This window comes from Brassica napus, chromosome C4 (genome assembly GCF_020379485.1).
Source record: "Brassica napus cultivar Da-Ae chromosome C4, Da-Ae, whole genome shotgun sequence".
In the NCBI taxonomy this organism is placed as follows: Eukaryota; Viridiplantae; Streptophyta; class Magnoliopsida; order Brassicales; family Brassicaceae; genus Brassica; species Brassica napus.
In genome coordinates this window covers 51,121,440-51,133,725 of record NC_063447.1, presented here as the reverse complement: position 1 = coordinate 51,133,725, position 12,286 = coordinate 51,121,440, and positions in this window count along the sequence as shown.

Here is a 12,286-nt window from a genome sequence, read left to right as displayed (position 1 = left end):
CATTTATTTCTTGGCAAAATCCAACAGAGGTGAATAGTGATAAAAAAAAGTTCAGCAATTTTAATCCTAATCCGCAAAGGGGGCTGTGGAAAAATTTGGGGGGGGGGGGGGGGGATGGCGCTGAAACGAGTATAAATATTGATTATTTTGATGGAAAATACATATTATGAGCTTCAAATTGAATCAATGCACTTGATGAAGACATAACGTCGTTTTTATTTGTCTGCAAGGTGGTCCTTCTATTTTACAATATTTACAAACATCACTTTAAACTTTTGAAACTGATCATAAATCTCCGTGAACTGTACAGATTCAAACTTTTAATTTCATCATAATAACACAATCATTTTTACTATGTGTACATACATTTGGGCATTGCACAGTCTCATTACAGTTTTTAACATTTCACAATACAAAAAATACGTAACTGCAGTTTCACATAGTTTCGTAAATGTATCTAAGAGTTAGCAGTTTCTTTTGTGCTTATTAATATCACAAACTGTAATTTAAAACATTGTTTTTTTTGTAACATTTGTGAAAACATATATAAATAGGAAGGCATCAAACTTTTTAAACATCACAACAAAATATCAAAACAAATAGATTTTAAAATCGGTAATTCTTAACTACTACTAAATTTCCAAAAAGATGAAATCTAGTGTTTTGTTTGCAACTCTTCTAGTAATTTTTGTGTCATGTAAGTTGATTTTCAGTGATAAATATTATATCATACTTTTTTAATATCATTAATATTTTAAATGAATTATTAATAGCTCTATATATGACTGAAAATTTTGTAGGTGCCTCAAATATTTTTGCAAATTCCTTTTCTGAAGATAAAGCAAATATTTCAAGTCAAGCACCTAGCCGTCAACTTGATATCCAAATAAAAAACCAAGTGCTTCATGATGAAAAAATTAAACCTCATGCTGCCAATAATCCACTTGGATTTTGTCAAGAATGTGCACATCATTGTATTAGAAAGAAGAGGTTTATGCTAAATTGCCGAAACTGGGTTTGTTCTTGTGATTATAGCAGATATAATCAGAGAATATGTACAGGGTGGCAAAGATTATGGTGCATTAATTACTGAGATGTATTTTGGAATTCCAATATAAAATAAAGAAACCATTATATTATTTACTATTAAATTTTGGTGTTTTTTACTTCACGTATTTGTTACGTTAACTAGCTTGTAGGCTATGTATGGGTGCAAATATATTTTAAAAACAAAAAATCGGCATATCAAAACGGAATGATTATACATAAGTTAAGAATTTTTATTTAAAATTTACGGTGGAGATATTACTGATTTGGTCGTTTAGACAAATTGTAATGTCTCAAAAAATTCATAAGAAAACATTTTCAATAGTTAAAATAATGAAAATCTAGAGCCTACAAGTCTGAACTCTTGTATAAGTTATGTTTTTAAATCTAATAAAATAAATATATATTCTTTATAGAGAAATTATAACACACCGCTGATCAAATTTTGGATGGATGTTACAAAAACTGATAATATGATGATCGTGAAAAATAAATAAATCACCAATAATCAACAGACGATCCAAAATTAATGTCAAGACACCAAATGAAAGCCTCTGACAAAAGCTATCAAGACATGGTAATAAGTCTTGAAATACTTGTCTGCAAGGTCATAAATCGGTCAAATTGCACTCAATTGAAAGATGAAATTTGTAGAGTCTGACTACAGTTTTTAAGGCGCTTATCAGTGTGCCACATACCAGTCGAAAACCCGTCCCAGAACCTACACGATCAGTTAGAAATATTAAAATTTTTCCCAAAACCTCTGGAATCGAAAACCTTGCCCATCAGATTTTCCTTGATTCCAGTGGTCAAATAATGAACGGTCAACGCTGCTGGGTTTCTGGAACTGTATAGTTTCCACTGTAATTCTGAATCAAACATGAAATCATCAATGATTAGCTAAATCTCTTCGACGGTGGAACATTTTGAAAATAAAAAAATAGAAGTTTACAAAATCATTTAAAACATGCTATAATACGACCATAAATTTTCAAAACTAAAACCAATAAAGTGTAATTATTAAAATACTAGAAATCACATTTATTTCTTGGCAAAATCCAACAGAGGTGAATAGTGATAAAAAAGTTACGCAATTTTAATCCTAATCCGCAAAGGAGGCTGTGGAAAATTTGGGGGGGGGGGGGAAGGCGCTGAAACGAGTATAAATATTGAAGATTTTGATGGAAAATACATATTATGGGCTTCAAATTGAATCAATGCACTTGATGAAGACATAACGTCGTTTTTATTTGTCTGCAAGGTGGTCCTTCTATTTTACAATATTTACAAACATCACTTTAAACTTTTGAAACTGATCATAAATCTCTGTGAACTGTATAGATTCAAACTTTTAATTTCATCATAATAACACAATCATTTTTACTATGTGTACATACATTTGGGCATTGCACAGTCTCATTACAGTTTTTAACATTTCACAATACAAAAAATACGTAACTGCAGTTCCACATAGTTTCGTAAATGTATCTAAGAGTTAGCAGTTTCTTTTGTGCTTATTAATATCACAAACTGTAATTTAAAACATTGTTTTTTTTTGTAACATTTGTGAAAACATATATAAATAGGAAGGCATCAAACTTTTTAAACATCACAACAAAATATCAAAACAAATAGATTTTAAAATCGGTAACTCTTAACTACTACTAAATTTCCAAAAAGATGAAATCTAGTGTTTTGTTTGCAACTCTTCTAGTAATTTTTATGTCATGTAAGTTGATTTTCAGTGATAAATATAATATCATACATTTTTAAAATCTTTAATATTCTAAATGAATTATTAATAGCTCTATGTATGACTGAAAATTTTGTAGGTGCCTCAAATATTTTTGCAAATTCATTTTCTGAAGATAAAACATATATTTCAAGTCAAGCACCTAGCCCCCAACTTGATATCCAAATAAAAAAACAAGTGCTTTATGATGAAAAACTTAAACCTCATGCTGCCAATAATCCACTTGGATTTTGTCAAGAATGTGCACATCATTGTATTAGAAAGAAGAGGTTTATGCTAAATTGCCGAAACTGGGTTTGTTCTTGTGATTATAGCAGATATAATCAGAGAATATGTAAAGGGTGGCAAAGATTATGGTGCATTAATCACTAAGATATATTTTGGAATTCAAATATAAAATAAATAAACCATTATATTATTTACTATTAAATTCTAGTGTTTTTTACTTCACGTATTTGTTACGTTAACTAGCTTGTAGGTTATGTATGGGTGCAAATATATTTTAAAAGCAAAAAATCAACATATCAAAACAGAATGATTATACATAAGTTACGAATTTTTATTTAAAATTTACGGTGGAGATATTACTGATTTGGTCGTTTAGACAAAATGTAATGTCTCAAAAAATTCATAAGAAAACATTTTCAATTGTTAAAATAATGAAAATCTAGAGCCTACAAGTCTGAACTCTTGTATAAGTTATGTTTTTAAATCTAATAAAATAAATATATATTCTTTATAGAGAAATTATAACACACCGCTGATCAAATTTTGGATGGATGTTACAAAAACTGATAATATGATGATCGTGAAGAGTAAATAAATCACCAATAATCAACAGACGATTCAAAATTAATGTCAAGACACCAAATGAAAGCCACTGACAAAAGCTATCAAGACATGGTAATAAGTCTTGAAATACTTGTCTACAAGGTCGTAAATCGGTCAAATTGCACTCAATTGAAAGATGAAATTTGTCGAGTCTGACTACAGTTTTTAAGGCGCTTATCAGTGTGCCACATACCAGTCTGAAACCCGTCCCAGAACCTAGACGATCGGTTAGAAATATTAAAATTTTTTCCAAAACCTCTGGAATTGAAAACATTGCCCATCAGATTCTCCTTGATTCCAGTGGTCAAATAATGAACGGTCAACGCTGTTGGGTTTCTGGAACTGTATAGTTTCCACTGTAATTCTGAATCAAACATGAAATCATCAATGATTAGCTAAATCTCTTTGATGTTGGAACATTTTGAAAATAAAAAAATAGAAGCTTACAAAATCATTTAAAACAAGCTATAATACAACCATAAATTTTCAAAACTAAAACCTATAAAGTGTAATTATTAAAATACTAGAAATCACATTTATTTCTTGGCAAAATCCAACAGAGGTGAATAGTGATAAAAAAAGTTCAGCAATTTTAATCCTAATCCGCAAAGGAGGCTGTGGAAAAATTTGGGGGGGGGGGGATGGCGCTGAAACGAGTATAAATATTGAATATTTTGATGGAAAATACATATTATGGGCTTCAAATTGAATCAATGCACTTGATGAAGACATAACGTCGTTTTTATTTGTCTGCAAAGTGGTCCTTCTATTTTACAATATTTACAAACATCACTTTAAACTTTTGAAACTGATCATAAATCTCCGTGAACTGTACAGATTCAAACTTTTAATTTCATCATAATAACACAATCATTTTTACTATGTGTACATACATTTGGGCATTGCACAGTCTCATTACAGTTTTTAACATTTCACAATACAAAAAATACGTAACTGCAGTTCCACATAGTTTCGTAAATGTATCTAAGAGTTAGCAGTTTCTTTTGTGCTTATTAATATCACAAACTGTAATTTAAAACATTGTTTTTTTGTAACATTTGTGAAAACATATATAAATAGGAAGACATAAAACTTTTTAAACATCACAACAAAATATCAAAACAAATAGATTTTAAAATCGGTAATTCTTAACTACTACTAAATTTCCAAAAAGATGAAATCTAGTGTTTTGTTTGCAACTCTTCTAGTAATTTTTATGTCATGTAAGTTGATTTTCAGTGATAAATATAATATCATAATTTTTTAATATCTTTAATATTTTAAATGAATAAGACTGAAAATTTTGTAGGTGCCTCAAATATTTTTGCAAATTCCTTTTCTGAAGATAAAGCAAATATTTCAAGTCAAGCACCTAGCCCTCAACTTGATATCCAAATAAAAAACCAAGTGCTTCATGATGAAAAAATTAAACCTCATGCTGCCAATAATCCACTTGGATTTTGTCAAGAATGTGCACATCATTGTATTAGAAAGAAGAGGTTTATGCTAAATTGCCGAAACTGGGTTTGTTCTTGTGATTATAGCAGATATAATCAGAGAATATGTAAAGGGTGGCAAAGATTATGGTGCATTAATCACTAAGATATATTTTGGAATTCAAATATAAAATAAATAAACCATTATATTATTTACTATTAAATTTTAGTGTTTTTGACTTCACGTATTTGTTACGTTAACTAGCTTGTAGGTTATGTATGGGTGCAAATATATTTTAAAAACAAAAAATCAACATATCAAAACAGAATGATTATACATAAGTTACGAATTTTTATTTAAAATTTACGGTGGAGATATTACTGATTTGGTCGTTTAGACAAAATGTAATGTCTCAAAAAATTCATAAGAAAACATTTTCAATAGTTAAAATAATGAAAATCTAGAGCCTACAAGTCTGAACTCTTGTATAAGTTATGTTTTTAAATCTAATAAAATAAATATATATTCTTTATAGAGAAATTATAACACACCGCTGATCAAATTTTGGATGGATGTTACAAAAACTGATAATATGATGATCGTGAAGAGTAAATAAATCACCAATAATCAACAGACGATTCAAAATTAATGTCAAGACACCAAATGAAAGCCTCTGACAAAAGCTATCAAGACATGGTAATAAGTCTTGAAATACTTGTCTGCAAGGTCATAAATCGGTCAAATTGCACTCAATTGAAAGATGAAATTTGTCGAGTCTGACTACAGTTTTTAAGGCGCTTATCAGTGTGCCACATACCAGTCTGAAACCCGTCCCAGAACCTAGACGATCGGTTAGAAATATTAAAAAATTTCCCAAAACCCTGGAATTGAAAACATTGCCCATCAGATTCTCCTTGATTCCAGTGGTCAAATAATGAACGGTCAACGCTGTTGGGTTTCTGGAACTGTATAGTTTCCACTGTAATTCTGAATCAAACATGAAATCATCAATGATTAGCTAAATCTCTTTGATGGTGGAACATTTTGAAAATAAAAAAATAGAAGCTTACAAAATCATTTAAAACAAGCTATAATACGACCATAAATTTTCAAAACTAAAACCAATAAAGTGTAATTATTAAAATACTAGAAATCACATTTATTTCTTGGCAAAATCCAACAGAGGTGAATAGTGATAAAAAAAGTTCAGCAATTTTAATCCTAATCCGCAAAGGAGGCTGTGGAAAAATTTGGGGGGGGGGGGGGATGGCGCTGAAACGAGTATAAATATTGATTATTTTGATGGAAAATACATATTATGGGCTTCAAATTGAATCAATGCACTTGATGAAGACATAACGTCGTTTTTATTTGTCTGCAAGGTGGTCCTTCTATTTTACAATATTTACAAACATCACTTTAAACTTTTGAAACTGATCATAAATCTCCGTGAACTGTACAGATTCAAACTTTTAATTTCATCATAATAACACAATCATTTTTACTATGTGTACATACATTTGGGCATTGCACAGTCTCATTACAGTTTTTAACATTTCACAATACAAAAAATACGTAACTGCAGTTCCACATAGTTTCGTAAATGTATCTAAGAGTTAGCAGTTTCTTTTGTGCTTATTAATATCACAAACTGTAATTTAAAACATTGTTTTTTTGTAACATTTGTGAAAACATATATAAATAGGAAGGCATCAAACTTTTTAAACATCACAACAAAATATCAAAACAAATAGATTTTAAAATCGGTAATTCTTAACTACTACTAAATTTCCAAAAAGATGAAATCTAGTGTTTTGTTTGCAACTCTTCTAGTAATTTTTGTGTCATGTAAGTTGATTTTCAGTGATAAATATTATATCATACTTTTTTAATATCTTTAATATTTTAAATGAATTATTAATAGCTCTATATATGACTGAAAATTTTGTAGGTGCCTCAAATATTTTTGCAAATTCCTTTTCTGAAGATAAAGCAAATATTTCAAGTCAAGCACCTAGCCCTCAACTTGATATCCAAATAAAAAACCAAGTGCTTCATGATGAAAAAATTAAACCTCATGCTGCCAATAATCCACTTGGATTTTGTCAAGAATGTGCACATCATTGTATTAGAAAGAAGAGGTTTATGCTAAATTGCCGAAACTGGGTTTGTTTTGTGATTATAGCAGATATAATCAGAGAATATGTACAGGGTGGCAAAGATTATGGTGCATTAATTACTAAGATGTATTTTGGAATTCCAATATAAAATAAAGAAACCATTATATTATTTACTATTAAATTTTGGTGTTTTTTACTTCACGTATTTGTTACGTTAACTAGCTTGTAGGTTATGTATGGGTGCAAATATATTTTAAAAACAAAAAATCGGCATATCAAAACGGAATGATTATACATAAGTTACGAATTTTTATTTAAAATTTACGGTGGAGATATTACTGATTTGGTCGTTTAGACAAATTGTAATGTCTCAAAAAATTCATAAGAAAACATTTTCAATAGTTAAAATAATGAAAATCTAGAGCCTACAAGTCTGAACTCTTGTATAAGTTATGTTTTTAAATCTAATAAAATAAATATATATTCTTTATAGAGAAATTATAACACACCGCTGATCAAATTTTGGATGGATGTTACAAAAACTGATAATATGATGATCGTGAAAAATAAATAAATCACCAATAATCAACAGACGATCCAAAATTAATGTCAAGACACCAAATGAAAGCCTCTGACAAAAGCTATCAAGACATGGTAATAAGTCTTGAAATACTTGTCTGCAAGGTCATAAATCGGTCAAATTGCACTCAATTGAAAGATGAAATTTGTCGAGTCTGACTACAGTTTTTAAGGCGCTTATCAGTGTGCCACATACCAGTCTGAAACCCGTCCCAGAACCTAGACGATCGGTTAGAAATATTAAAATTTTTCCCAAAACCTCTGGAATTGAAAACCTTGCCCATCAGATTCTCCTTGATTCCAGTGGTCAAATAATGAACGGTCAACGCTGTTGGGTTTCTGGAACTGTATAGTTTCCACTGTAATTCTGAATCAAACATGAAATCATCAATGATTAGCTAAATCTCTTTGACGGTGGAACATTTTGAAAATAAAAAAATAGAAGCTTACAAAATCATTTAAAACAAGCTATAATACGACCATAAATTTTCAAAACTAAAACCAATAAAGTGTAATTATTAAAATACTAGAAATCACATTTATTTCTTGGCAAAATCCAACAGAGGTGAATAGTGATAAAAAAGTTCAGCAATTTTAATCCTAATCCGCAAAGGAGGCTGTGGAAAATTTTGGGGGGGGGGGGGGGAGGCGCTGAAACGAGTATAAATATTGAAGATTTTGATGGAAAATACATATTATGGGCTTCAAATTGAATCAATGCACTTGATGAAGACATAACGTCGTTTTTATTTGTCTGCAAGGTGGTCCTTCTATTTTACAATATTTACAAACATCACTTTAAACTTTTGAAACTGATCATAAATCTCTGTGAACTGTATAGATTCAAACTTTTAATTTCATCATAATAACACAATCATTTTTACTATGTGTACATACATTTGGGCATTGCACAGTCTCATTACAGTTTTTAACATTTCACAATACAAAAAATACGTAACTGCAGTTCCACATAGTTTCGTAAATGTATCTAAGAGTTAGCAGTTTCTTTTGTGCTTATTAATATCACAAACTGTAATTTAAAACATTGTTTTTTTTGTAACATTTGTGAAAACATATATAAATAGGAAGGCATCAAACTTTTTAAACATCACAACAAAATATCAAAACAAATAGATTTTAAAATCGGTAACTCTTAACTACTACTAAATTTCCAAAAAGATGAAATCTAGTGTTTTGTTTGCAACTCTTCTAGTAATTTTTATGTCATGTAAGTTGATTTTCAGTGATAAATATTATATCATACATTTTTAAAATCTTTAATATTTTAAATGAATTATTAATAGCTCTATGTATGACTGAAAATTTTGTAGGTGCCTCAAATATTTTTGCAAATTCCTTTTCTGAAGATAAAACATATATTTCAAGTCAAGCACCTAGCCCCCAACTTGATATCCAAATAAAAAAACAAGTGCTTTATGATGAAAAACTTAAACCTCATGCTGCCAATAATCCACTTGGATTTTGTCAAGAATGTGCACATCATTGTATTAGAAAGAAGAGGTTTATGCTAAATTGCCGAAACTGGGTTTGTTCTTGTGATTATAGCAGATATAATCAGAGAATATGTAAAGGGTGGCAAAGATTATGGTGCATTAATCACTAAGATATATTTTGGAATTCAAATATAAAATAAATAAACCATTATATTATTTACTATTAAATTCTAGTGTTTTTTACTTCACGTATTTGTTACGTTAACTAGCTTGTAGGTTATGTATGGGTGCAAATATATTTTAAAAACAAAAAATCAACATATCAAAACAGAATGATTATACATAAGTTACGAATTTTTATTTAAAATTTATGGTGGAGATATTACTGATTTGGTCGTTTAGACAAAATGTAATGTCTCAAAAAATTCATAAGAAAACATTTTCAATAGTTAAAATAATGAAAATCTAGAGCCTACAAGTCTGAACTCTTGTATAAGTTATGTTTTTAAATCTAATAAAATAAATATATATTCTTTATAGAGAAATTATAACACACCGCTGATCAAATTTTGGATGGATGTTACAAAAACTGATAATATGATGATCGTGAAGAGTAAATAAATCACCAATAATCAACAGACGATTCAAAATTAATGTCAAGACACCAAATGAAAGCCACTGACAAAAGCTATCAAGACATGGTAATAAGTCTTGAAATACTTGTCTGCAAGGTCGTAAATCGGTCAAATTGCACTCAATTGAAAGATGAAATTTGTCGAGTCTGACTACAGTTTTTAAGGCGCTTATCAGTGTGCCACATACCAGTCTGAAACCCGTCCCAGAACCTAGACGATCGGTTAGAAATATTAAAAATTTTCCAAAACCTCTGGAATTGAAAACATTGCCCATCAGATTCTCCTTGATTCCAGTGGTCAAATAATGAACGGTCAACGCTGTTGGGTTTCTGGAACTGTATAGTTTCCACTGTAATTCTGAATCAAACATGAAATCATCAATGATTAGCTAAATCTCTTTGATGGTGGAACATTTTGAAAATAAAAAAATAGAAGCTTACAAAATCATTTAAAACAAGCTATAATACAACCATAAATTTTCAAAACTAAAACCTATAAAGTGTAATTATTAAAATACTAGAAATCACATTTATTTCTTGGCAAAATCCAACAGAGGTGAATAGTGATAAAAAAAGTTCAGCAATTTTAATCCTAATCCGCAAAGGAGGCTGTGGAAAAATTTTGGGGGGGGGGGATGGCGCTGAAACGAGTATAAATATTGAATATTTTGATGGAAAATACATATTATGGGCTTCAAATTGAATCAATGCACTTGATGAAGACATAACGTCGTTTTTATTTGTCTGCAAGGTGGTCCTTCTATTTTACAATATTTACAAACATCACTTTAAACTTTTGAAACTGATCATAAATCTCCGTGAACTGTACAGATTCAAACTTTTAATTGCATCATAATAACACAATCATTTTTACTATGTGTACATACATTTGGGCATTGCACAGTCTCATTACAGTTTTTAACATTTCACAATACAAAAAATACGTAACTGCAGTTCCACATAGTTTCGTAAATGTATCTAAGAGTTAGCAGTTTCTTTTGTGCTTATTAATATCACAAACTGTAATTTAAAACATTGTTTTTTTGTAACATTTGTGAAAACATATATAAATAGGAAGACATAAAACTTTTTAAACATCACAACAAAATATCAAAACAAATAGATTTTAAAATCGGTAATTCTTAACTACTACTAAATTTCCAAAAAGATGAAATCTAGTGTTTTGTTTGCAACTCTTCTAGTAATTTTTATGTCATGTAAGTTGATTTTCAGTGATAAATATAATATCATAATTTTTTAATATCTTTAATATTTTAAATGAATAAGACTGAAAATTTTGTAGGTGCCTCAAATATTTTTGCAAATTCCTTTTCTGAAGATAAAGCAAATATTTCAAGTCAAGCACCTAGCCCTCAACTTGATATCCAAATAAAAAACCAAGTGCTTCATGATGAAAAAATTAAACCTCATGCTGCCAATAATCCACTTGGATTTTGTCAAGAATGTGCACATCATTGTATTAGAAAGAAGAGGTTTATGCTAAATTGCCGAAACTGGGTTTGTTCTTGTGATTATAGCAGATATAATCAGAGAATATGTACAGGGTGGCAAAGATTATGGTGCATTAATTACTAAGATGTATTTTGGAATTCCAATATAAAATAAAGAAACCATTATATTATTTACTATTAAATTTTGGTGTTTTTTACTTCAATTATTTGTTACGTTAACTAGCTTGTAGGCTATGTATGGGTGCAAATATATTTTAAAAACAAAAAATCGGCATATCAAAACGGAATAATTATACATAAGTTACAAATTTTTATTTAAAATTTACGGTGGAGATATTACTGATTTGGTCGTTTAGACAAATTGTAATGTCTCAAAAATTCATAAGAAAACATTTTCAATAGTTAAAATAATGAAAATCTAGAGCCTACAAGTCTGAACTCTTGTATAAGTTATGTTTTTAAATCTAATAAAATAAATTTATATTCTTTATAGAGAAATTATAACACACCGCTGATCAAATTTTGGATGGATGTTACAAAAACTGATAATATGATGATCGTGAAGAATAAATAAATCACCAATAATCAACAAACGATCCAAAATTAATGCCAAGACACCAAATGAAAGCCTCTGACAAAAGCTATCAAGACATGGTAATAAGTCTTGAAATACTTGTCTGCAAGGTCATAAATCAGTCAAATTGCACTCAATTTAAAGTTGAAATTTGTCGAGTCTGATTACAGTTTTTAAGGCGCTTATCAGTATGCCACATACCAGTCTGAAACCCATCCCAGAACCTAGACGATCGGTTAGAAATATTAAAATTTATCCCAAAACCTCTGGAATTGAAAACCTTGCCCATCAGATTCTCCTTGATTCCAGTGGTCAAATAATGAACGGTCAACGCTGTTGGATTTCTGGAACTGTATAGTTTCCACTGTAATTCTGAATCAAACAT